Source organism: Lissotriton helveticus, chromosome 4_1 (assembly GCF_964261635.1).
Source record: "Lissotriton helveticus chromosome 4_1, aLisHel1.1, whole genome shotgun sequence".
Lineage (NCBI taxonomy): Eukaryota > Metazoa > Chordata > Amphibia > Caudata > Salamandridae > Lissotriton > Lissotriton helveticus.
The window spans coordinates 256,763,602-256,789,063 of NC_136063.1; positions in this window are offsets into that span (position 1 = coordinate 256,763,602).

Here is a 25,462-nt window from a genome sequence, read left to right on the forward strand (position 1 = left end):
ACTCAGATTCCAGTATGTTAGACAAGGCAACTTTGGGGACTCTGCCCCCTAACTATTTATAATGCGCCAGAACCTCGCAGAGTTGTTTGACCTTATATTGTGGTATAATCTGGCCCAGAAGGTATTCCAGTAAGTCCTTCACTTGTGTTTGCTGTATCAGTTTTGCATGCCTAGCTTTCAAGTTTTCTGAAAATTGTATCCAGTTTACGATTGGGTCCTCCGTTGGCCTAAAGATGTTCCTGATTAAATGCTTTGCTTCTGTCACCAAGAGCTGTAGGTTATTGACTGAGCACTTGATGCATTTTAAGTTGATAGTGGAGCTTTCGGAGGCTTGGGCCACTGCTTGATCATGTTGCATCAGCCTAATGCTGAGGGAAATTTCTTGAGGGCTGTGATCGCTGTCCAATCTATTGCCAAACCCAAAACCAGAGACATAATTCAAGAGGGAAAGGCTGACAAAAGAGTAGTCGATCAGAGATGCACCGGTTTTAGATAGAAATGAGAGACCAGGCGGCTTGTCAGGAAGAAAACGCTCATTAAGGGCTCTAAGGCCAAGATGTTCCTAGCAGGCAGGTCGCTCCCTACGCAGCGCAGCTCCACCTAACTGTGCCCGCTCCTTACTGCCTCTGCTGAAGCGTGTTCAAGCCCCCTGAGCAGCTGTTCTACCGATAGCCACCTTGGTACTGCCTGCTTGGTTTTCTTTTAGTGAGCTCATTGCGCTTTTGTGCTTACTGCTTACTGTTTCACTGTATTTTCTTGTCTGCCCCACTGTACTGTCCCTCTGCTCTTTTGCCCATTTTTTTCCCTCTTCGACGTCGTCCCGCCGCTGTCTCCCCCATGGCCCCGCCCCCTTCTTTCCTTCTGTGTTCCATTGCCTTCCCGCTGCTGCATTCCATGTGGCCCTGCCCCGCTCCCATTCGCCGTCTGCCACCCGCCTCCCAGCTGCCCTCCCTCCCACTTCCCCTACTTATGGCGGCCGCGCTCAGAGGCAAGCCCGTCTGTGCCCGTCTGCGCCTGGACTGCGCCTAGCGCCAGAACCCCTGGACCCCGCAACCGCAGAACACCAGACTCCGCTACGATGCCAGCAGCCTCCATGCACTCAATGTCGACCGAGATCACCGCTGCTTCCTGGCCACCCCGAAGCTTTCTCCTGCCGCACCTGCAGCTTCACCTGCAACAGAGCCACCAAACCTCCAAAGACCGGACCCAATTACCTTTGCTGCATACTCCTCAACACCCGTTCCGCATGCAAACACGCTGTCGAGCTCTGGGACCTGCTTGATACCTCCGCCCCGGACGTCGCCTTCCTGACCCAGACCTGGTGGAACGACTCCTCGGCGCCCGACATTGCCCTAGCCATCCCAGATGGCTACAAGATCACCCGCAGGGATCACACCAACCGAATCGGAGGAGGAATAGCCATAGTCCACAAATCCACCCTCCAGGTCTCCACCTACGCAGACGACACCTTCAACACCGCCCAACACCTGCACTTCCAGATCCACACCGACCCCAACACCACCCTCAGAGGAACACTTGTCTACAGCCCTCCCGGTCCCCGGGCACAGTTCTGCGAGCACATCCCTGACCTCGCCAGCACAGTGTCTTATCTTTCCCTACTAAATTTACCTCAAAGCTGATTGGTTTACTTTTTTCACTCCCCTATACTACCTCCTCGCACGATCATTCTCTGGAGGAAATGTCAATACTGGTTTGTTTGATGTACCAGAGACTTCTTGATTTGTTTGTTTTATTGATTTCTAGCTACCATCAGTATGTATCAAAGGTTGCAGCTTTTCTCTCTCTGAGCTCGTCCACTGTAATTCATTAACTTGAAGCATTAGGCACATCATGCTGTCTAATCAAGTACATTTCTGTGTGGGTGCAAGTGAGGTTTTTCAGAGGCCCTTTCTCTGGGTCCCCCTCCTCAATGTCTGTGCTAATACTTTCTATACTAACATTCCCCCCTTTAGTTGATTCCTCAACTATCTCAGAGGTTGTCCTATCTTCTTTCATCTTCGACCTAAGGCTTGCAAACTGTCTGTTAACCTACATTCCCTTTCCCAATTTTGTGATGCATTTTTACAGCAATATAATATTATTTGGAAGATACAACACATAACATGCAGCACCACTCTTATTGGAACCAAGGATTTAAATAGTTTAAAACCAGTTTGAGAACCATTCATCTGCACCTCCTTATTCATGCATAGTCTGTTGTGAGTTATGTAAAGTCTGAATGGCTTTAGTTAGCGAGCCATTTCGGGCATCATTTTCTGGTATAAATGTACAGCATACAGCTCCTATTTTTGCACAAACTCCACCATTGATAGCTGTGATCTGAAACCACCATGCATTTGCTTTTATTTGAAAAGTGAAGAATGGTATTAACCCTCCTGTATTGACTTGGCTTTCCCTGAAAAGTTGGAAGTCTTGTGGGATATTTTTGCATATGTTCCATCTGAAATATTGCTTTTGTCTTCTTGTTCTTTTCTGGTGAAGAAGGGTAATCTTTTTGCTCATTGGGTGTTTGTGCAATGCTGAAATATCCTCCCCGGAATTATTAGCACTGGGGTATGCAGAGGCACCAGGGAATTCTTTAGGTGTATTAACATGATATATTCATAACCCAGCCGTGCGTTAACAGCAAAATGGCCAAAATACATATCTCATATCTCTTTGTGGTGAAACAAAGTCTAAATGCCACGTTGGAGGGGAGGATGTCTCTGGTTGCTTCTCCTTTCTTCAGCCTCCCCCCTTTTATTTTGTTCACATTTCCTGGTATTAAGAGGGGGGGATTTGGATTGTTTTTTTGGTTAAGAATGTTTTGGGTTCTATGTTTTTGCACGTTTGATTGGCACACTGACAACAGAATTACAAGGGTGAGAGCATACCCTGTCCAGCCCCACCGTGATTTACTGGATACACAACACCCCGTACCGCCCATCACAGCGAATAGAACTCCTGAAAGTGGAGTGGCAGACGGCCCCTATTAAGTCCTTGCGTGGAATGTGAACGGTTTAGGAGACAAAATTAAGAGGGGACTGGTAATGGCACATATTAAAAGGTTGCAACCAGATGTGGAACAAAGTGTGGGTTTCTGGCACGGGGAGCGTATAAGGTGTTGGCACATGCGGGGTACACGACGGGCTCCCGGGAGGTGGCAATCATGACTAAGAAATCAGCGCCCTTTGTGGTGACCCGAACCTGGACGGATCCCTAGCGGTCTTATGTGGGGGTATCTGGAACATGGAGATGACGAAGAGTTACGATAGCATCGGTATTTGCCCCCCGAGACTCAAAGCAAGGACTCTCTCCGCACTGGCCAGAGTCCTGATGGATACACCGGACACGTTACACATCATAGGTGGGGATTTTAATGACGTTATGTCTACCGCCATGGACCACTCAGATGGTTCCTCTACCACGCCCTTGGCCAGGGCTATGAACACACTGGGTCTGACAGACGTATGGTGACGATTACACCCAACCACCAGAAGCTACTCATATTACTCCGGGGCACACAGGGTACACTCCAGACTCGATTATGTCTTCCTCCCTAGACATGTACTCGGGTCAGATGATGAGGCAGAATATCTGGCAAAGGATCTCTTGGACCATTCGCCCTTTTTGGTCCGGCTGGGTGGGAGGCCTCGGGCCAACGGTGGGGATTGGAGGCTGACAACATGGGATTTACAGAACGCTTAGATAGTACAGGGCCTTAGAGCTGACACAAAGGTGTACAAAGGTGTACTTTGCCGAAAACGTGGGCTCGGTGCAGTCCGGAGTGATCATATGGGAAGCCTATAAGACTGTACTACGTGACAGGGCTCAGAATCATCCATCCTGGGGGAAACTGAAAGACCAGGAGGAGATTAATACCCTAGAAACCCAGATACTTACCTTAGAATGGAAGTATGTATCGGGACGCGATCCCCAGGTTCTACGGCGCTTTCAGGATACACAACAACACTATAAAGACCTAGCGACGAATGAAGCCAGGGCTCAGGCGCTTGCGACCCTACACAGGGTATACGACGTTGGGGATAAGTCTGGGAAACTACTGGCCTGGCTGAGCCGTAGGGAAGGGGATGCCAGGTGGATTGAGGAGGTGTTGGATAGCCGGGGGCAGCTACAGAGGGATGATGCCCAGATCGTTCAGACGTTTGCTTCGTACTTTCGGGACTTTTATAGAGCCAGGGAGTTGGGTGGGCAAGAGGAAATCATGGAATATCTGTCCGCTGTCCAAACCTCAGTCTTAACAGACAAGGACGAGGAGTCCCTTGAAACTGACATAACAACAGCGGAAATCAGAGAAGTAATAGCCAGGCTCCGACCGGGGAAGTCGCCGGGTCCAAACGGACTTCTGGTGTAGTTCTTATAAAAGGTGTGGATCTGTTGATGCCCCACCTCCAGACACTCTTTAAAGACGCGACCCAGGAAGGTCGTCTCCCGCTGGACCTGCGGATGTCCATGATCGTATTGTAAACAAACAAGGCAAACCCCCAGAGGAATGTGCGTCTTATAGGCCGATTTTTCTCCTAAATGTGGAGGCTAAGCTCTTGGCGATGATTTTGGCCCTTCGCCTGTGTCAGGTGATTTTAAGCCTGGTCCATCAAGGCCAAACGGGATTCCGGCCGGACAGAGTGACTAGGCAGAATCTCCGCAGGAAGCATAACTGGCTGATGGAGGTCAGGGGATGGGAGAAGCCACATATGTTCCTCTCTTTGGACGTTGAAAAAGCGTTCAACGCTGTGCACTGGCCCTTCTTGGAGGCGGCGATGATTAAATTTGGTATAGGCCCCAACTTTAGGAAGTGGGTAGGACTACTTCATGCAGATCCTAGGGCACGGGTGAAGGTGAACGGGATCCTGTCTGAAGACTTCACTATCGGCGGGGGACTCGACAGGGAGGCCCCCTATCCCCACTCCTATTCGCCCTCACTATTGAAGTGGTGGAATGTGAGGTCTGGCAGACGAACGAGATACGGGGATTTAATATATCACAGGCCGACATGCAGGAGGAGAAAATGTTGCTGTACGCGGATGATATCCTTCTGTACGTGGCCCATCCAGCCACCACAGTCCATGCATTGTTTTAACTCTTGGGTAGATATGGCTCCTTCTTGGGGTACACAATTAACTGGCACAAATCGATCCTGTATAGCCCCCGCAGAGAGGAGTGGCCCCCACTGCCCGCTGCCCTTCAGGTCACCCAGGCGGGGTTCAGGTACCGGGGACCTGACCATGGACCGACATGCCTCCTATCAAAAAAACATCCAACAGGTGATTAAAATTTTTATAGAGGATGCTCTTCGATGGAAGGACCTCCCTCTTACGATCCGAGGCTGGGCGGCTATATTTAAGATGATCACACTCCCCCGCTTCCTATGTGCGTCGCAAAATGAGTACTTCCCCCTCCCAAGACAAACGTTCAAGGCGAAACATGCTGAACTCCGCTCTCTACTATGGTTAGGGAAACAGCCAAGAATAGGCCTAGACAGGCTACAGAGAAATCAGTACAATGGGTGGATTTTGTTACCAGATATTAAAGCCTGTCACTGGGCAGAACATCTGGCACCGATAAACGACTAGTTACATGCACCTGTGGATCCCCCGACGTATAGGCTGGAAAGGGACACTATAGTGCACTGCACTTGTCTTCACTACTTATATGGGGGGACTGGGAGGAGGCGATTACTTCCGGTCATGCAGATAACCATAGAGGTCTGAGACAGGGCGACAAAGATGATGGGGTGGTCACATAGACCCACCAAGCATACACCGATATGGACCTGTACATGGCTAAAGGAGCTTCACAAACTCACAGGGTTTAGGGGTTGGGACGATATCGGCATTTCCTTGCTGGGGGACCTAGTAGCGAAAGGGGAATTCAAACCTTATGAGTCTCTGGCGGCGGAGTATGGCCTACGACCTACCCAGTTTCTCAAATACACAAAATTGAGACATGCATGGCGGGCTGAGACTGCACTTGCCACTACATTGCCAGAATATGCACCACTGGAGGGTCGTCTATTGCAAGAACAAGTTCCCAATAAACTGGTATCCCTGACTTATAAGACCCTGAAAAATAACACTCCGGATAGATTGGGGAAACTGAGAACGACGTGAGAATAGGACTTGGGTGAGATGGACACGGTAGACTGGGAGGCCGCCTTGATGCATCCCAGAGAAGTTGCGATTAAGCCCCGATTGCAACTCATACAATATAAGATACTACATAGGGTATATTACGATAGAGTCAGGCTGCACCGCATGGGTCGAGCGGCTGACTCCTGCTGTCTTAGATGTGGACATCCACAGGGGACCTTTTACCATGTAGTCTGGTACTGTCCTGTTATCCATACTTATTGGTCACACATACTGACGGAATTGAATGAGGTGCTAGAGGTGGAGCTCCCACTGGACCCTAAATTTGTTTTACTTAGGATAAATACTGAAATAGATTTGAGTCGACCGCATCTGATCTTTGCGATGCTAGCCCTAGTGGTCGGGGATGTGGCGCAAATGTGTGGGGCACCAGCGTCTCCCCTGGTGGGGGAATGGAGAAGGAGAATGGATATGTACATGGCGGCCTAACGAGTAACGTACAAGGCTAGAGGTTGCCCCCGAAAATTTCGTAGGGTGTGGTGTAAATGGAGGAGCTACCATGTTCTTGATGGGGGTTTAGGGCCAGATTGACGCACTTGGAGTCCGGCGGGAGTAGGGTTGGGCCCAGATGGAAGGGGGTCGTGGGGCGGAGCCAGATATGGAGAACTGTTGGTAGATAATGGTGAGGACTGAACTGTGCCAGGTAAAACCAGGTTAAATCTTGTGGAATTGATGCTTATGATATTGTACCTGTGGATGGAGGGTGGGGGGTGGGGGGAGTGCTCGGATGGGGGCTTAACCACCTGTGATTTGTCAGTGGTTGCAAATGCAAATAAAAACAGTTTTTAAAAAAAGAATATTTAATTCAGGTAAGTAATATTGATTTTAAAAATATTGAAGTGTTTAATATCATTTGCAAAAATGTAGTATTAAAAATATTGTTTTTTATTATTATTAATATGTATTTTAGTGTATATTTTATATGCATGTGATATATGTTTTTGTGTATAACAATTGTTTGTATTTTCAATATATGTGTTAAATTTTTAGTAGTTATAAAACAATGTATTTAATTTTTGCGCTTTTAGGGGGCAATTACGTTTGTGGAAGGCCTGTCACCCCCAGCCATGCGGTGGCGGTCCTTCCGCAATCGCACAGAGCTTTTTCCCCGCCACATTACGATTACAGAGGGAATCGGACTAGCACCGTGGCAAACTTAAAGACCATCCGCCACTGGCCTGCCAACAGCAATCTCACAGATTGCCTGGCGCACGGTCCTCAAGGCCAGATATGGTGGCGGTGCCTAGCAGGCACTGTCCACCAAATTATGATGCAGGTTCCAGCTGGCATTTCCATGGCGGGGATGCTGCCATGGAAAGGCTGGTGAAGATTTGTGATGGGGGCCCGTTGCAGGCCCCCTATGAGTAGGGGGGAGGTAAGGGTGCACTTGGGGGTACCCATGGTACCCCCCTACATTTCACAGCACCACATTGCAGGCACCGTGTGGTGCCTTCTACGTAGTACTGTGAAATGCACCACCCGGCATTTTCGCATTGCGGCTGATGTTGCTGTCAGCAGCACCCGCCGCAATGTTAAACTGCAGGATCTGTCCGGCATGGTGGCGGACGCATTCTAATCCGGTGTGCGAGACCGCCGCATGCATGGTGGACAGTCCCGGTTTACTCCAGGATGGTGGACGGACTACAGTCCGTCCGCCAACCTAACGAGCCCCTTAGTTCTGTAGCGGGTTGTGGGTTTATAGGGTAATAGGGTGGGAAGTAAATTAATAAATATTAAATTAATTAAAAAAATGTATATGAATTTAGCGTTTTTAGTTCCGTAGCGGGTTGTGGGTTTATAGGGGACTAGGGTGGGAAGTAATTTAATTATTTTAAATTTATTGATTAACTTTCATTTATTATTATTTATTTTATTGATATTTTATAGTGTTAAATGTGAAAATGTATGTATTATTAATGACTAATGGTAATTATGTAATTATTTTTGGCTGTTAATGAAGTTTAATTAATGTATTATTAATTAATTGTGGTAATTATGCAATTAAATTGAGTCATGTGTTGTGGTGTTTGTAGGTGTAAATGGTTGGAAGTAATTTATTTTTAATTTATGGATTAATAATTTGTTGTTATTTACTTTTAATTAATTAATAGTTAATTAAGTATGGTAATTGTGTAATTAATTTTAGGTATGTGTTGTGTCTGTAGGTGTAAATGGTGGGAAGTTATTTGTGTTTAATTAATATGTAGTTGTTAAACAATGTTAAATAATGGATACATATTTTGGGTCACTTTTAACACCTTCGGTGCTGATGACGGCTCCCGGTCATCAGTTATGGTGGGCGTGTGCTGATGACGGCCGGGAGCCGTCATGACCACGCCCGCAATCGGAATGACCCGCACAGGCGGGAAATTCCGGCAGCAGCCAGGGGGTTAAATATATTTTTGTTATATTTATTTTTAAAAGTGGTAAAGGGTGGCCATTAAATACATTTTATTAATGTAATTATTAGTTGTTAATAGTAATTGATTGTAATTTTAAGATAAGTTTTAAATGTGTTTTATTATTTGATAGTTTAATTTAGTTTGTGTTGTGTAAATTATAGTGTTAAAGTGTGTGTAGTCGAATAATGTTTATAGTTTTATTATTAGTAAGAATTTTGTAATTGTTTATTACTTATGTAAAATATGTATATAAATGTAATTAAGACATGCAAACAGTTGTATTATTTATGGGGTGTTATAGGTTAGGAAATTAAATAAATAAATTTACTTTGCCATTAATCTTTTATTTTGTAAATATTTGCAGGTAGATTCATGAAGCATTTTTGCGAGCGCAAACGGTGCAAATCGCAAAATTCTTTCGTTTGTGCCCGAAAAAATGGCATTTGGAATTCATCAATGGGTCATGAACTCGCAATTTGAAAAATCGCAAATAATTGCGATTTCTCAAATTGCGATCGCATTTAAGGAATCTCAATTAGAGATTCCGTAAATGCTATTCATGAACCTTTTAAAATTTGCGAATTCGCAATTTCTGGCCGCTATTTACCGCGAAGTCTGACTTCGCGGTAAATAGCGAAAACTTAGAGAAATGCACTTTAGTGCATTTTTCTAAGTGGTATGTTACACACACACACACATGTCCTTTGGACATGTGTGTGCGCAACATCAGGCTACATTTCCATTTCAGGGGTGCTACAGGGTGTCCTTTGGACACCCCTGGCACCCTTGAAATCGCATTCTTATTTGCGATTAGCAAATTGCTAATCGCCAATAAGGATTGACTCCTCATTCATTCCTATGGGCCTTTAGGCCCATAGGAATGAATGGGGAGTTATTCCTTATTTGCAATTAGCAATTTGCTAATCGCAAATAAGGAGGCTGTAGGAATCGCAATTTATTTTGCAATTTCTACATGAATCCCGATTTGCGAGTCCTTAATAGCGATTCCTTAATAATCGCTATTAAGGACTCGCAAATCGGGACATTGATGAATCTGGGGGTTAGTATTTTAAAATAAATATGTATTGGTAAATGTATTTAAAATGTTATTATATATAGTATTTGTTATTTGTAATTACTATTGTTATATGTATTACATTTATATCTTTAAAATATTTAATTTTTAGAACATTGATTATTAATTTGTATTATATTTTACTTTTTTTATATGTATATATTTTGCAGGTGCTTCACTGTGAATAGTAATTTTATTTACCAGGGTATCCAGCACTTTTCACACTATTGAACTAATTGAAGTGTGAATAGTAATGTTTACCCTCCGCTATCCAACACTTTCCCTACTGTTGCACTCACTGGCAATAGTAATGTTTACCCCTCCGCTATCCAAAGCTTTCCCCACTGTTGCATTCTTGGAGTGGAATAGTAATTTTTACCCCTCTTCTACCAAGCACTTTCCCTACTGTTGCACTCACTGGAGTGGGAATTGTAATTTTCACCCCTTCTGCTATCAAACACTTTCCCTACTGCTGCACTCACTGGAGTGGGAATAGTAATTTTTACCACTCCGCTATCCAACACTTTCCCTATGATTGCATTCTTTGAAGTGGGAATAGTAATTTTTACCCCTCCGCTATTCAGCACTTTCGCTACTGTTGCACTCACTGGAGTGGGAATAGTAATTTTTATCCCTCCACTATCCAGCACTTTCCCTACTCTTGCCCAAACTGGAGTGGGAACAGTAATTTTAACCCCTCCCCTAAGCAACACTTTCCCTACTGTTTCACTCTCTGGAGTGGGCATAGTAAATTGTACCCCTCCGCCATCCAGCAGGTTCCCTACTGTTGCACTCACTGGAGTGGGAGTAGTCAATTTTACCCATAGTCATTTTTACCCCTCCACTATCCAACACTTTCCTTACTGTTGCACTTACTGGAGTAGGAATATTAATGCTTACCCCTCTGCTATCCAGCAGTTTCCCTACTGTTGCACTCACTGGAGTGGGAATAGTACATTTTACCCATAGTAATTTTTACCCCTTCGTTATCCAACACTTTCCCTACTGATGGACTTACTGGAGTGGGAATATTCATTTCTACCGCTCCGCTATCCAGCAGTTTCCCTACTGTTGCACTCACTTGAGTGGGAATAGAAATTTTTAACCCTCTGCTATCCAACACTTTCCCTACTGTTGCACACACTGGAGTGGGAATGGTAATGTTTACCCCTCCGCTATCCAGCACTTTCCCTACTGTTGTACTCACTGTAGTGGGAATAGTAATTTCTACCCCTCCGCTATCCAACACTTTCCCTACTGTTGCATTCTTTCAAGTGGGAATAGTAATTTGTACCCCTCTCCTATCCTGCACTTTCCCTACTGTTGCACATACTGGAGTGGGATTAGAAATGTTTACCCCTCTGCTATCTAGCACTTTTCCTACTGTTTCATACACGAGTGGGAATAGTACATTTTATCCATAGTAATTTTTACCCCTACGCTATCCAACACTTTCCCTACTGTTGCAGTTACTGGAGTGGGAATATTAACTTTTACCCCTCCGCTATCCAGCAGTTTCCATACTGTTGCACTCACTGGAGTGGGAATAGAAATGTTTTACCCCTCCACTATTCAACACTTTCCCTACTGTTGCACACACTTGAGTGGGAATAGTAGTCTTTACCCCTCCGCTATCCAGCACTTTCCCTGCTGTTGCACTCACTGGAGTGGGAATAGTAATTTCTATCCCTCTGCTATCCAACACTTTTTCTACTGTTGCATTCACTGAAGTTGAACATTTTATTTTAAAGACTTTTAAATAGCTTAATGTTATAATATTCTTTTAGTAGATTTTATGTTATTGGTGTATTTATTTATAGATTTTTCTTTTCAAATTTCTATAAATAAAATTACAAAATAAATTTAAATAGTTTATTAATTGTTTTAAAATATATATATATATATATATATATATATATATATATATATATATATATATATATATATATATTATCCCACCGATCTCCGGTAAACTTGAAGAAGCTGTCGTCGGGCGGTCCGAGCAGGGACACCGGAAGTCCCTAAACGTCCTCTCACCAATCTTTTACCAGTCAAAAGATACTCGGACACCTTCCTTCTGCAAAGAGTGATTTATTGCGGCAACAAACAACGCGTTTCGGCGATTAAGCCTTGATCACGTTCGAGAGTCTCACTGCACACAATCAAATTTAAATTCATTGGTGTAACACATAAACATAAACATCAACATAGGACAATTTTTTAGGTGCTGAGTTCATAGTGGTAAGTATGTCGGCCATTTTGAAGTGTGTAGACATAATATGTACAACGGCCACCAGGATGACCAGTAATATCCGCACATGGCTCAATTTATGACTTGCATGTATCCTGATGGTAAAGTATCGTAAAACATCACATCACTTATCACATTATGACAATTTGTAACATATGTTCTACCCTAGTTCCAGGTAGCGTGATAGTCCGTTCGCCCAAGTGGGCTCGAATCTCAGATTCTATCAGTCAGATCAAAGTAGTCATCACCTTATCTAACGGACTCACATTCTTCAATTGTGATACAGTCATGTTATTCAATGATAGCTTTACCCAGCGTTGACACAATTCTCAGACGAACAGTCCATAACACAGCTCCAAATATAGTTAGTACAGCTGTCATGGCTGTACCATTACTATGGCAGAACAGGTAGGATTCCTTACTGTAATCTTGTGTACCAAGCACAGGGGCAACACATCTCTTCTTTTAGTTTCTTAAACATTGCTGTCATTTCCTCTGTCCAGTGTATTTTTTTTCTTTTGTTTGTTTTGCTTCTTTCATTCCCTGCAGTAATGGTGCTATCGGTGAGCCGCCTAGGGGCCGATTCACAGAACTAATTTACGACAAAATCCTAAATTTACTACTTTTGGTATTCACAGCAGGCATTTAGTAGTCTTAAATTAGGATTTTGTCTTAAATTAGGATTTTGTCCTAAATTAGGATTTTGTCTTAAATTACGATTTCGTCTTAAGTTAAACTTAAGACAAACTTAAGTTAAACTTAAGATAAAATCCTATCTTAAGACAAAATCCTAATTTAGGACAAAATCCTAATTTAAGACAAAATCCTAATTTAAGACTACTAAATGCCTTCTGTGAATAATGCATATCGGCCACTAGCAATAAGGCCAATAACACAATATAGGGCTCAGTACAGGTCTTAGAGAATTATTCCCCTGCTCAACCCTTGGTAGCTTTGCTGCAAGCAGGCAGGCTTAACTTCAAAGGCATGTATGTAAAGCATTTAAAAACACCCATTCAGTAAATAATTAAGACACAACTCAATAAAAATCCAAACACCAATATATTAAACACAAAAAAAATTGACAGCAAAACTAAAAAATCCAATGTAGAAAACCGAAGAAATGAATTTTTAAAGATTTATCACGTATAGCACATAAAAACCAATAGCACCTATTGGGACAAATGGTTGCGCTAGACCAGATCGAAGTCAAAGTTTCAGGCTCACCATGATGGAGCCCTGCGCAGCTACCTCTCGCGGTAGGTCTCGGTCAAAGTTTTTACCTTCAGAATTAGAAACTTTTCTGGAGTTTTTCTTCCCGGGGTCCCTCGAAGCTCTCAGCCAGTCTGTATTCGGCGAGGGTTTACCGGCTTGCCTTGCAATGAGCTCCCGGTCAAACTTGTGGAAGTCCGGAGCTCTCTAGCAGGACAAATCAGGGATCCAAGCCATCTCACGGTTGAAGGTGGGCATCTTAGCTCCCGTGGTTGGTCCTGGTCACCTTTCCAACACTCAGACTTAGAAACTTTTTCTTGCAGGGTCCCTTGATGCTCTTCACCCAGCCGAATTGGGTGAGGATTCACTGGCTTGGGTTTCTGCCTACTCCGGGTCAAACTCTGGAAGTCGGACCTCGGAGCCTTTCAGCGGGACGAACATGGATGGCAGGCCGGCTCGTGGAAGAGGGTTGCCAACTTGGCTGGCCAGGTCGAGTCGGTCCACTATGGAGCTTTTTTCCAAAGTTGCTTCAAACTTCAGGAAATTTGTCCTGATGTTCCCCAAAGGGTTACAAAGTGTCCAAAACTTACTACAAGGGTCTGGAAGCCCCAAGATGGTCCTTGAAAGTTTGGGACTTCAGTTTCCACAATCCACTTGGTGTAAACCCTTACAAATCCACTGGTAGTACTCCAGGCTGAGGATTCTTGTTGGTAATGCTCGAGGTGAGCTCTGTTAACCTGTAGCTTGCAGGGCGTCCACTCTTTAGTGTGTTTCAAGTAAGTTAGGTCCACTGAGCTGTAGTTCAGGTTGTGCAGCAGGCGCAGTCTTCAGAGTGCAGGGCCTGATTGGTGCCAATCAAACTCTTCAGCATGGACCCTTCTTCTCTCTTACGTTTCAAGCAGCAGATCTGAGATGCTCTGCCTCTCTCAGATACTTATTCCAAGTTCTCTGGGTCAATTAGGAAGGCATTCCTGTCCAATAAGATGCAGGGCAATAAACGCTCCAGGGTATGACCACATCCACCAAAGTGTGACACTATTTCCTCCCAGAGAGCACCATTTCTCCAAAATTCATCATGGCTGATTTTCCAGCAGGGAGAGAAGAGTTGGCTAAAAACACCCCCATCTCCATAGTCTCTTCACCTTGCATCTGCTCATTCCTTCCTTAATCCTAACATCTGGCTTGGTTCAAAGAGGAGAAGTATAAATGAAACTAACTTCTGCCAGTCTCCTCCTTCCATTGAAGAATATGGTTTATGACCCCTCCCCCTGCTCTGGCATTCCTATGTAGCAGAACCCTGCCCTCTTAGAAGAGCTGTCTAACCCCAGGGGCTATTTATCACCTCATCAAAGGAGGCTGGCTAATCCACTTAACTCTGACCAATCAGGACAGAACACTGGAATTTGTTGTTGTTGGCCATTGTCTCCCATATTTCCATAGAATGGATTTGTTCCTGTCATCACTACCATTCCTCCTTGTCATTGATGTTTTAAGGGGTTGCTCTGTTGGTGCTGGATTTGGGAACTTAAGAACAAATAGGGTCGGCTCTTAATCAGCAAGGCTGAGCCACAATTCTATAACAACGAAGAGAATTGCCTATACTGATGTTTGGTTAACAAAGGATTTGCCACCAGAGCAAAGAAAATTTATCAAAGCTGGGATGTGCTTATAAGTAGCCTTTTATTCGAATATCTTAGTCAAAAAACAAGGGTATATTTGTATCAATCATATACAGTTAGAACAAAAGCAACATATTTTAAATACACTAAAGAAATTGTGGACAGAAAAACTCAATAGAATATTAAAATTCAACATACATTCTAAATCCAGTCATATCACAATCATACCTTATCAATCATACACAAAACACGTACAAAAACAAATACACACACGGCTAGATAGAAATAAATAGTCGTGTGATGTATTAGGTCTGCTACAATCTAAACAATTATATATACACAATTATATTTACAGATGTAACTTCAAAAAATAAATCAACAGAGTTAAATGTCAAATCAGAAACACTATATACATCAATTTTTTGTAAGCCAGTAATGTGTCACTCTATTCACACTACAGGACAACATGAATGTGAAAGAAGCAGACACTGAACATGAGACGGCCTGCGCGTTTCAAATCCCCAGGGTTTGACAGGGATTTTCGTCAGGGCCTAAAGTTTCTAAAAAAAGAGAGAGAAAAAGAAATTTCTATCGTGTGTCTTTAAAAACTATGTGTAATAAAATATCAAGGTGCTCCAAAGCATTACCACCCAAGAAGCCTTCAGCTTACCACTATGGAGAATATCCGGAGAAAGGAAGAGCCTGTGTGATGAGAAAAACAACATACAAGAGGCTACATAAGTAAGGTGAAGAAATCAAAAGGGGGTTGAGCTGGCCACTGTCCAGAGTTAGATTTACCTTGATAATGTCTGTAAGGGTTGCGTGTTCAAGTAGAAATGGAACGGGGAGCCTGAAAAAGAGCAACGTCCATTTAGTATGCTAGCGAGACCGGGGTCGGTGTTCGTGCATGGACATAAGGCGGAGAGTCTCTTACCAGGTGGTCGTGCGAAACTACGTCCTTGAACAGAAACGGTGGTTTGAAAAATCCAACACACTTTTTTATGGAAACAGCCTCTGTTAAACAAGAAGAGTGAAAGGCTTGTTTATTCCATGTGCCTGATGTTTATGGGCATGTATATCAAACATACCGGTCCTCCCCAGGCTTACCGATTTAGGGCTCTGCAGGTTTCAATGAATCGGCGTCCCCGCTTGCACTAATCTCCCGCGCATGCGTGGAGTGTGGTGTAACTTGCAGGCTCCTCAATAAATCAAACTCTGGTGCGCATGCGTGGCACAGAGACAAGCCGCGGAAGGCTCTCTCAGCTTGATTCCGACAGCGCGTCTGTAGCATTATACACAGCAATTGTCTGACCATGTAGTATGATGAAAACAGGCGACTTTCCTGAATTAAAGTTTATAGATTTCCGATATCTCGTTTAGTCCTTTGACTGCTGTATCATATTTTACAATTAGGTAGGCTTCCCTTTTGGATAATTTCTGATCCATATCTCCACCTCGGGCGTCTTTTTCGACACGCGAGATCACAGTCCATTTGAGATCACTTAGCAAGTGGTTACAGCGTTTCCAGTGGTTGACCAGTGGGGCGGTGTCAATCCCATTTTTTATTCTGGATTTGTGTTGGGTAATTCGGGTCCGAATTTCCTGGTTGGTTTTTCCGATGTAGAGTAACCCACACGGGCAGGTAATGCCATAGACGACATATTTGGTTCTGCAATTACTAAAACTGTCATGTTTCCATGAGATTCCATGGTGCTGAAAAAGTGATCCCTCGATAGTTAGTTCACAGCATAGACAGGTGCCACATTTATGGTGGCCTGTGATGGGTGGTAATCCCATCATCTGTCTTAGCGATGGCTGTTTGTCTTTTTGTATTCCTGCCCTTATCACATGATTAGCCACGCTGCTTTCCTTTTTGAATGCGAATAACGGTGGAACTTGCAGGCTGTTATCCAAGTTTTTCATGAGATGCCAATTTTGTAGGATGATTTTTTTGAGATTATTGGCGTTAGGACAGTAGGTGGTTACACAGACTTGCCTATTTGAAATAGATTTATTTTTCCTTTCGAGGAGACTTTCCCTCGGAGTCCACCTGGCCCTCTTCATGGAGTTTCGGACAAGTTTTTTAGGGTATCCTCTGTCACATAATTTGGATACAAGGTTTGCAGCATGAAATTTGTAGTCCTCCTGTAATGAGCAGTTTCTACGAATTCGTAGAAATTGCCCATAGGGTAAATTTTCCTTTAGGCTTCGCGGGTGATTACTTGAAAAAAGTAAAGCCTTATTCCTGTCAGTGGGCTTAGTGAAAAGCGATGTAACTAATGTGCCTTCTAGCGGAAATACTTCAACATCCAGAAAGGAATTTTTTTTAGCTGAGTATGATATACTGAACTGTATATCTGATGTTCTGTTGTTGAGCCAGTTGAAAAATGATATCAAACTTTCTTCACCTCCAGTCCAAATCATAAAGACATCGTCTATAAAACGCCACCATGTGGTGATGTGTTCTTTAAAAGGGTTGTTATTATGGATGTACTTTTCCTCATAGAGTGACATAAATAATACTGCCAACTCCGGCGCAAAGGGACAACCTATGGCCACCCCCTTTGTTTGGAGAAAAAGACGCCCGAGGTGGAGATATGGATCAGAAATTATCCAAAAGGGAAGCCTACCTAATTGTAAAATATGATACAGCAGTCAAAGGACTAAACGAGATATCGGAAATCTATAAACTTTAATTCAGGAAAGTCGCCTGTTTTCATCATACTACATGGTCAGACAATTGCTGTGTATAATGCTACAGACGCGCTGTCGGAATCAAGCTGAGAGAGCCTTCCGCGGCTTGTCTCTGTGCCACGCATGCGCACCAGAGTTTTATTTATTGAGGAGCCTGCAAGTTACACCACACTCCACGCATGCGCGGGAGATTAGTGCAAGCGGGGACGCCGATTCATTGAAACCTGCAGAGCCCTAAATCGGTAAGCCTGGGGAGGACCGGTATGTTTGATATACATGCCCATAAACATCAGGCACATGGAATAAACAAGCCTTTCACTCTTCTTGTTTAACAGAGGCTGTTTCCATAAAAAAGTGTGTTGGATTTTTCAAACCACCGTTCCTGTTCAAGGACGTAGTTTCGCACGACCACCTGGTAAGAGACTCTCCGCCTTATGTCCATGCACGAACACCGACCCCGGTCTCGCTAGCATACTAAATGGACGTTGCTCTTTTTCAGGCTCCCCATTCCATTTCTACTTGAACACGCAACCCTTACAGACATTATCAAGGTAAATCTAACTCTGGACAGTGGCCAGCTCAACCCCCTTTTGATTTCTTCACCTTACTTATGTAGCCTCTTGTATGTTGTTTTTCTCATCACACAGGCTCTTCCTTTCTCCGGATATTCTCCATAGTGGTAAGCTGAAGGCTTCTTGGGTGGTAATGCTTTGGAGCACCTTGATATTTTATTACACATAGTTTTTAAAGACACACAATAGAAATTTCTTTTTCTCTCTCTTTTTTTAGAAACTTTTGGCCCTGACGAAAATCCCTGTCAAACCCTGGGGATTTGAAACGCGTAGGCCGTCTCATGTTCAGTGTCTGCTTCTTTCACATTCATGTTGTCCTGTAGTGTGAATAGAGTGACACATTACTGGCTTACAAAAAATTGATTTATATAGTGTTTCTGATTTGACATTTAACTCTGTTGATTTATTTTTTGAAGTTACATCTGTAAATATAATTGTGTATATATAATTGTATAGATTGTAGCAGACCTAATACATCACACGACTATTTATTTCTATCTAGCCGTGTGTGTATTTGTTTTTGTACGTGTTTTGTGTATGATTGATAAGGTATGATTGTGATATGACTGGATTTAGAATGTATGTTGAATTTTAATATTCTATTGAGTTTTTCTGTCCACAATTTCTTTAGTATATTTAAAATATGTTGCTTTTGTTCTAACTGTATATGATTGATACAAATATACCCTTGTTTTTTGACTAAGATATTCGAATAAAAGGCTACTTATAAGCACATCCCAGCTTTGATAAATTTTCTTTGCTCTGGTGGCAAATACTTTGTTAACCAAACATCAGTATAGGCAATTCTCTTCGTTGTTATAGAATTGTGGCTCAGCCTTGCTGATTAAGAGCCGACCCTATTTGTTCTTAGGTTGTGTATAGCAGGAGCAGTCTCGCGAGGTTTTTGGTAAATCCTACTAGCGGTAGGTACAAGGGGTTAAATTCCCCGCTCTTTCACTCCCTCCGGTTCTTTTGGTGGAGGTTCTCTGTTTCTTCACATTTGCGTTTGATTTATGTTTGTGTGTACACACCTGATAATTCATTTTAATACGTCTCATTACAAAGGATATGGCAGAGGAGGACACCTTTGCATATAGTGAGAATCATATTAAGAACCTCCTAAGCGACCCACCCATTTTTTCATCTGTCTCCCTAAGCGCCACAGCTACCTCTCAGAACGAATCTGACAGACTCTTAAGACTTAAAAAGAAACAAATACGCACGGACCTGCATGGTCATTTTTTGTTAAACCACCTCCGTGAAGGCACCATCCCTGGAGGGCTACAAATAAAAAACATCCCCGTTATATTTACCGAGGACCCGGTGTTTAAGAAAGGGTTCAGTTTTATAGAGACCAAATGTAGTAGGGACCTTATGGTCCTTACTATTGAAACAGCGGTTAGGATTTCTAAAGCTGAACTCGAGGAAATCGCAAAATTAGAAGAAGAAATCAGCAATAATCAAACTATTACGGATTCCAAGGGATTATTGGAAAAAGTCAACAAAGAAATTCAGGAATTCAAGGATTTCACTATAACTCAAAAATCTAATCAATTTGAGAAAGATAAAAAGAATTTTAGAATCGAGAACGTGTACCCGTTTCTCCAACCGGATTTTTACACCAAGGTAGATTCTAGGAGATATCTGTCTGACAATAGAGGTAGATCCCGCAACAAGTTCATCACATTCTCGGACACCTCTTCCTCAGGGGACGATAGCGATACAAATAACAGTAGACCAAGCAACAATAAAAATCGCAAATGGAACCAAATGCAACAGCCCCAAGGACAGTCTTCGAACTCTTTTTTAGGACGGGGCCAAACGAGCTCCAGAGGGAGACAACGTTACAATCAACCATGGGAAATGACAACCCGCCAAAAACAGTACAAAAACTAGCAGTCTCCCCGATCTTTAATCTCTCAAATAGGATATTGACAACAGCCGAAGAAAGTATTTTATCCAAAGGATTATCTTTCGTGCCATCAAAAAATACGGACTTTGTCAAAATGAAAACGGAGTTCATTGAATTTTGTCGCAAATTGCGCCTTACTACATTTTTTGCGGACAATCCCTCTTCTACACCTTCAGAAGTAACTGGACTACGAAAAAAATCCACATTCTGTCCCCCTGGGCACAAAGTACCTAAGGAAGTAGTTACCTTCGAAAGAACTGTCCTCTCAGCCATTACGGACATGGAAAAACAAAAAAGGTTTGTGAAATTTAACATTTCCAACGATGAAACAAATGCCCTCTCAACGCTAAGAAATGACAATACAATTACGATTAAACAAGCCGATAAGGGCGGATCGATTGTCATTTGGGACACAAATGACTATACTACTGAAGTATTGAGGCAGCTAAATGACCAAACGTGTTATCGAAAGATTAGTAAAGATCCCACACTAGAATTCCAAAACCTTCTGTTTCCCATCTTACAAGAAGGTTTTGAGGCAGGCTTCCTAGGTCCTAAAGAGCTGGAATATTTACGAAATAAACATCCGAAAATACCACTTTTTTATGTCCTCCCAAAGGTCCACAAACACCAAACAAAACCACCAGGTAGACCAATTGTGGCGGGCTGTGATTCCCTTTTGGAACCAGTTGCAAAGTATGTAGACTGTTTCCTAAAACAATTCATGGACTTAGTTGTCTCTTATTTAAAAGACACAACGGACTTTATCACCAAGCTGGAAGGCATCAAATTTGAAAAAGAAAAAGATCTACTTGTAACTTTGGATGTTACCCAGCTCTACACACAAATACCTCAGGATGAGGCTGTGGCAGCTTTAGAATATTTCTTGGACCTATGACTGAGACCTGTCCAGGTACCTACCAAATTCCTTGTGGACCTGGCATCTTTTGCCTTAAAAAAGAACTACTTCAGTTTTGGCAACAACTTTTTTCTCCAAACAAAGGGGGTGGCCATGGGTTGTCCCTTTGCGCCGGAGTTGGCAGTATTATTTATGTCACTCTATGAGGAAAAGTACATCCATAATAACAACCCTTTTAAAGAACACATCACCACATGGTGGCGTTTTATAGACGATGTCTTTATGATTTGGACTGGAGGTGAAGAAAGTTTGATATCATTTTTCAACTGGCTCAACAACAGAACATCAGATATACAGTTCAGTATATCATACTCAGCTAAAAAAAATTCCTTTCTGGATGTTGAAGTATTTCCGCTAGAAGGCACATTAGTTACATCGCTTTTCACTAAGCCCACTGACAGGAATAAGGCTTTACTTTTTTCAAGTAATCACCCGCGAAGCCTAAAGGAAAATTTACCCTATGGGCAATTTCTACGAATTCGTAGAAACTGCTCATTACAGGAGGACTACAAATTTCATGCTGCAAACCTTGTATCCAAATTATGTGACAGAGGATACCCTAAAAAACTTGTCCGAAACTCCATGAAGAGGGCCAGGTGGACTCCGAGGGAAAGTCTCCTCGAAAGGAAAAATAAATCTATTTCAAATAGGCAAGTCTGTGTAACCACCTACTGTCCTAACGCCAATAATCTCAAAAAAATCATCCTACAAAATTGGCATCTCGTGAAAAACTTGGATAACAGCCTGCAAGTTCCACCGTTATTCGCATTCAAAAAGGAAAGCAGCGTGGCTAATCATGTGATAAGGGCAGGAATACAAAAAGACAAACAGCCATCGCTAAAACAGATGATGGGATTACCACCCATCACAGGCCACCATAAATGTGGCACCTGTCTATGCTGTGAACTAACTATCGAGGGATCACTTTTTCAGCACCATGGAATCTCATGGAAACATGACAGTTTTAGTAATTGCAGAACCAAATATGTCGTCTATGGCATTACCTGCCCGTGTGGGTTACTCTACATCGGAAAAACCAACCAGGAAATTCGGACCCGAATTACCCAACACAAATCCAGAATAAAAAATGGGATTGACACCGCCCCACTGGTCAACCACTGGAAACGCTGTAACCACTTGCTAAGTGATCTCAAATGGACTGTGATCTCGCGTGTCGAAAAAGACGCCCGAGGTGGAGATATGGATCAGAAATTATCCAAAAGGGAAGCCTACCTAATTGTAAAATATGATACAGCAGTCAAAGGACTAAACGAGATATCGGAAATCTATAAACTTTAATTCAGGAAAGTCGCCTGTTTTCATCATACTACATGGTCAGACAATTGCTGTGTATAATGCTACAGACGCGCTGTCGGAATCAAGCTGAGAGAGCCTTCCGCGGCTTGTCTCTGTGCCACGCATGCGCACCAGAGTTTTATTTATTGAGGAGCCTGCAAGTTACACCACACTCCACGCATGCGCGGGAGATTAGTGCAAGCGGGGACGCCGATTCATTGAAACCTGCAGAGCCCTAAATCGGTAAGCCTGGGGAGGACCGGTATGTTTGATATACATGCCCATAAACATCAGGCACATGGAATAAACAAGCCTTTCACTCTTCTTGTTTAACAGAGGCTGTTTCCATAAAAAAGTGTGTTGGATTTTTCAAACCACCGTTCCTGTTCAAGGACGTAGTTTCGCACGACCACCTGGTAAGAGACTCTCCACCTTATGTCCATGCACGAACACCGACCCCGGTCTCGCTAGCATACTAAATGGACGTTGCTCTTTTTCAGGCTCCCCATTCCATTTCTACTTGAACACGCAACCCTTACAGACATTATCAAGGTAAATCTAACTCTGGACAGTGGCCAGCTCAACCCCCTTTTGATTTCTTCACCTTACTTATGTAGCCTCTTGTATGTTGTTTTTCTCATCACACAGGCTCTTCCTTTCTCCGGATATTCTCCATAGTGGTAAGCTGAAGGCTTCTTGGGTGGTAATGCTTTGGAGCACCTTGATATTTTATTACACATAGTTTTTAAAGACACACAATAGAAATTTCTTTTTCTCTCTCTTTTTTTAGAAACTTTTGGCCCTGACGAAAATCCCTGTCAAACCCTGGGGATTTGAAACGCGTAGGCCGTCTCATGTTCAGTGTCTGCTTCTTTCACATTCATGTTGTCCTGTAGTGTGAATAGAGTGACACATTACTGGCTTACAAAAAATTGATGTATATAGAGTTTTTTTGATTTGACATTTAACTCTGTTGATTTATTTTTTGAAGTTACATCTGTAAATATAATTGTGTATATATAATTGTATAGATTGTAGCAGACCTAATACATCACACGACTATTTATTTCTATCTAGCCGTGTGTGTATTTGTTTTTGTACGTGTTTTGTGTATGATTGATAAGGTATGATTGTGATATGACTGGATTTAGAATGTATGTTGAATTTTAATATTCTATTGAGTTTTTCTGTCCACAATTTCTTTAGTGTATTTAAAATATGTTGCTTTTGTTCTAACTGTATATGATTGATACAAATATACCCTTGTTTTTTGACTAAGATATTCGAATAAAAGGCTACTTATAAGCACATCCCAGCTTTGATAAATTTTCTTTGCTCTGGTGGCAAATCCTTTGTTAACCAAACATCAGTATAGGCAATTCTCTTCGTTGTTATAGGATTTGGGAACTGGCATAAGTCTGTATCGGAGAGCCTATATTTAACGAGCCTGACCCCAAAATGGCACCTACAGAAGATCGTCGCCAGGGGTCATGGGGGCGACACCCCAAGGGAGGCCCCCACAGCATAGTGGCCACAGGTTAGATGTAATGACAGCAACAGCACCGACCTCTAGAGAAGACTGCGATCTGTTTTAAGACCAACCAAGTAATACTCCAGAGGCGCCCCGCCTGATCCCAAAATGACGGCTGTCTCTCCCCCCTAGCAACTATAACTCGGAAATATCCACCTCGGGAGACAAGCGGTCACTGGCTCTGCCCTCAAGCTCCTCCTCTGCACAACAATCTCCACCCCCCCCCCTGTTGAGCAAAAGATGAAAATGGGGACCGGCTGAATGTTAACACCAAGACCAGAACCCCTTGCCTGACCCCAAGATGGATGCCACTATATTCCCTTCCATGTTGTGCTCCTACTTTGAGATATTTAATTTGACATTCACCCTTCCCCCATCCGGACATTGAATCTGTGAACTTATCCCCGACCGTGGAAACCTAGTTTTCTGGCTGACACCCGGTGGAGCTACCTGGTAGCTAACGAGGAGATGGGCTATGGACTTTCCCCCTTGGGCGTCACCTACCCAGCTGGATGTTGGGCAGATTTGTTCCTGCGTCTCTTTGTCATATGCTCCCTCCTACTCCTTGCCCCTACCCCATTATCCCTCTACGCTCCATTTGTTTTGCCCTCTATGTTCTTTAAATGTTTTCCAATTTGAGACCTAGCTATTTGGTCAATGCCCAGTGGAGCTACTTGACAGCTATAGAGGAGATGGGTTTTGGGACTTCCCCCTCGACCGTCACCTATCCAGCCGGACTTTGGGCAGACCTTCCTTCGTCTCTCTACCTTACCTCCCTCCTAACACCTGTCCTGGCCCTAGCCCCCACCCTGTTTATCTCCTCGCTCTACTCCTCTCCACTTTCCTGCTGCTAACCTCTGCCTTCACCTGTCCTGACCCTTGTCCCCACCCTGTCTATCTGCGAATTTTCCCTCGTCATTTGAGATCCAGCTATTTTGTCTGATGCCCGATGGAGCTACCTGGTTTAGCTATAGGGGAGACAGGTCAGGGATTCCCTCCTTGAACGTCACCTACCCAGTCGGTCTTCAGCCAGACTTCCTTTCATCTCTCCTGTCCTCTCTTCCCGCATCCTCCCTCTATTTTTGTCTTTCCTTCGCTCCTCTCTCAATGTATTGAGACTGAACTATTTTGTCGAATGCCCAATGGAGCTACCTGGTTTAGCTATAGGGGACATGGGCCGTGGACTCCCTCCTTGGTCGTCACCTACCCAGTCGGCCTTTAGACAGACTTCATTTCATCTCTCCCTGTTGTCTCTTCCCCTATCCCCCTTTCTCTCCTTCCATTCCCCCTCCCCTCTACGCTCCATTTATTTTGCCCTCCATGTTTCTTTAATTGTTTTTCCCATTGAGACAGAGCTATTTGGCCAATGCTCGGTGGAGCTACCTGATAGCTATAGAGGAGATGGGTTTTGGGACTTCCCCTCGACCATCACCTACCCACCCGGACTTTGGACAGACTTTCCTTTCGTCTCCCTGTCGTATCTCCCTCCTATCCCTTTACTCTTACACCCTTCCCCTCTACACTTCAATTATCTCGCCTTCTAGGCTCTTGCAATTATTTTTCTAGCAACTGGTGCAAATTGGAACTGATGTAATCTTGTAATGTAATTTTTGTGGAACCTCATGTAAAGCGCTCTGAAACCTCCCGTTCTAGCCAGCGCTATATAAAACTCTTGAATAAATAATAAATAAATAAAATTCTGATTACTTTGGATGTTATTTTGCTCAGAATTTGTTGTCCTTGTGTCATAATTTTTTGCAGGGGGGTGTTCTGTATATGTCGTCCCTGCCCCTGTATTTGCACTGTTTG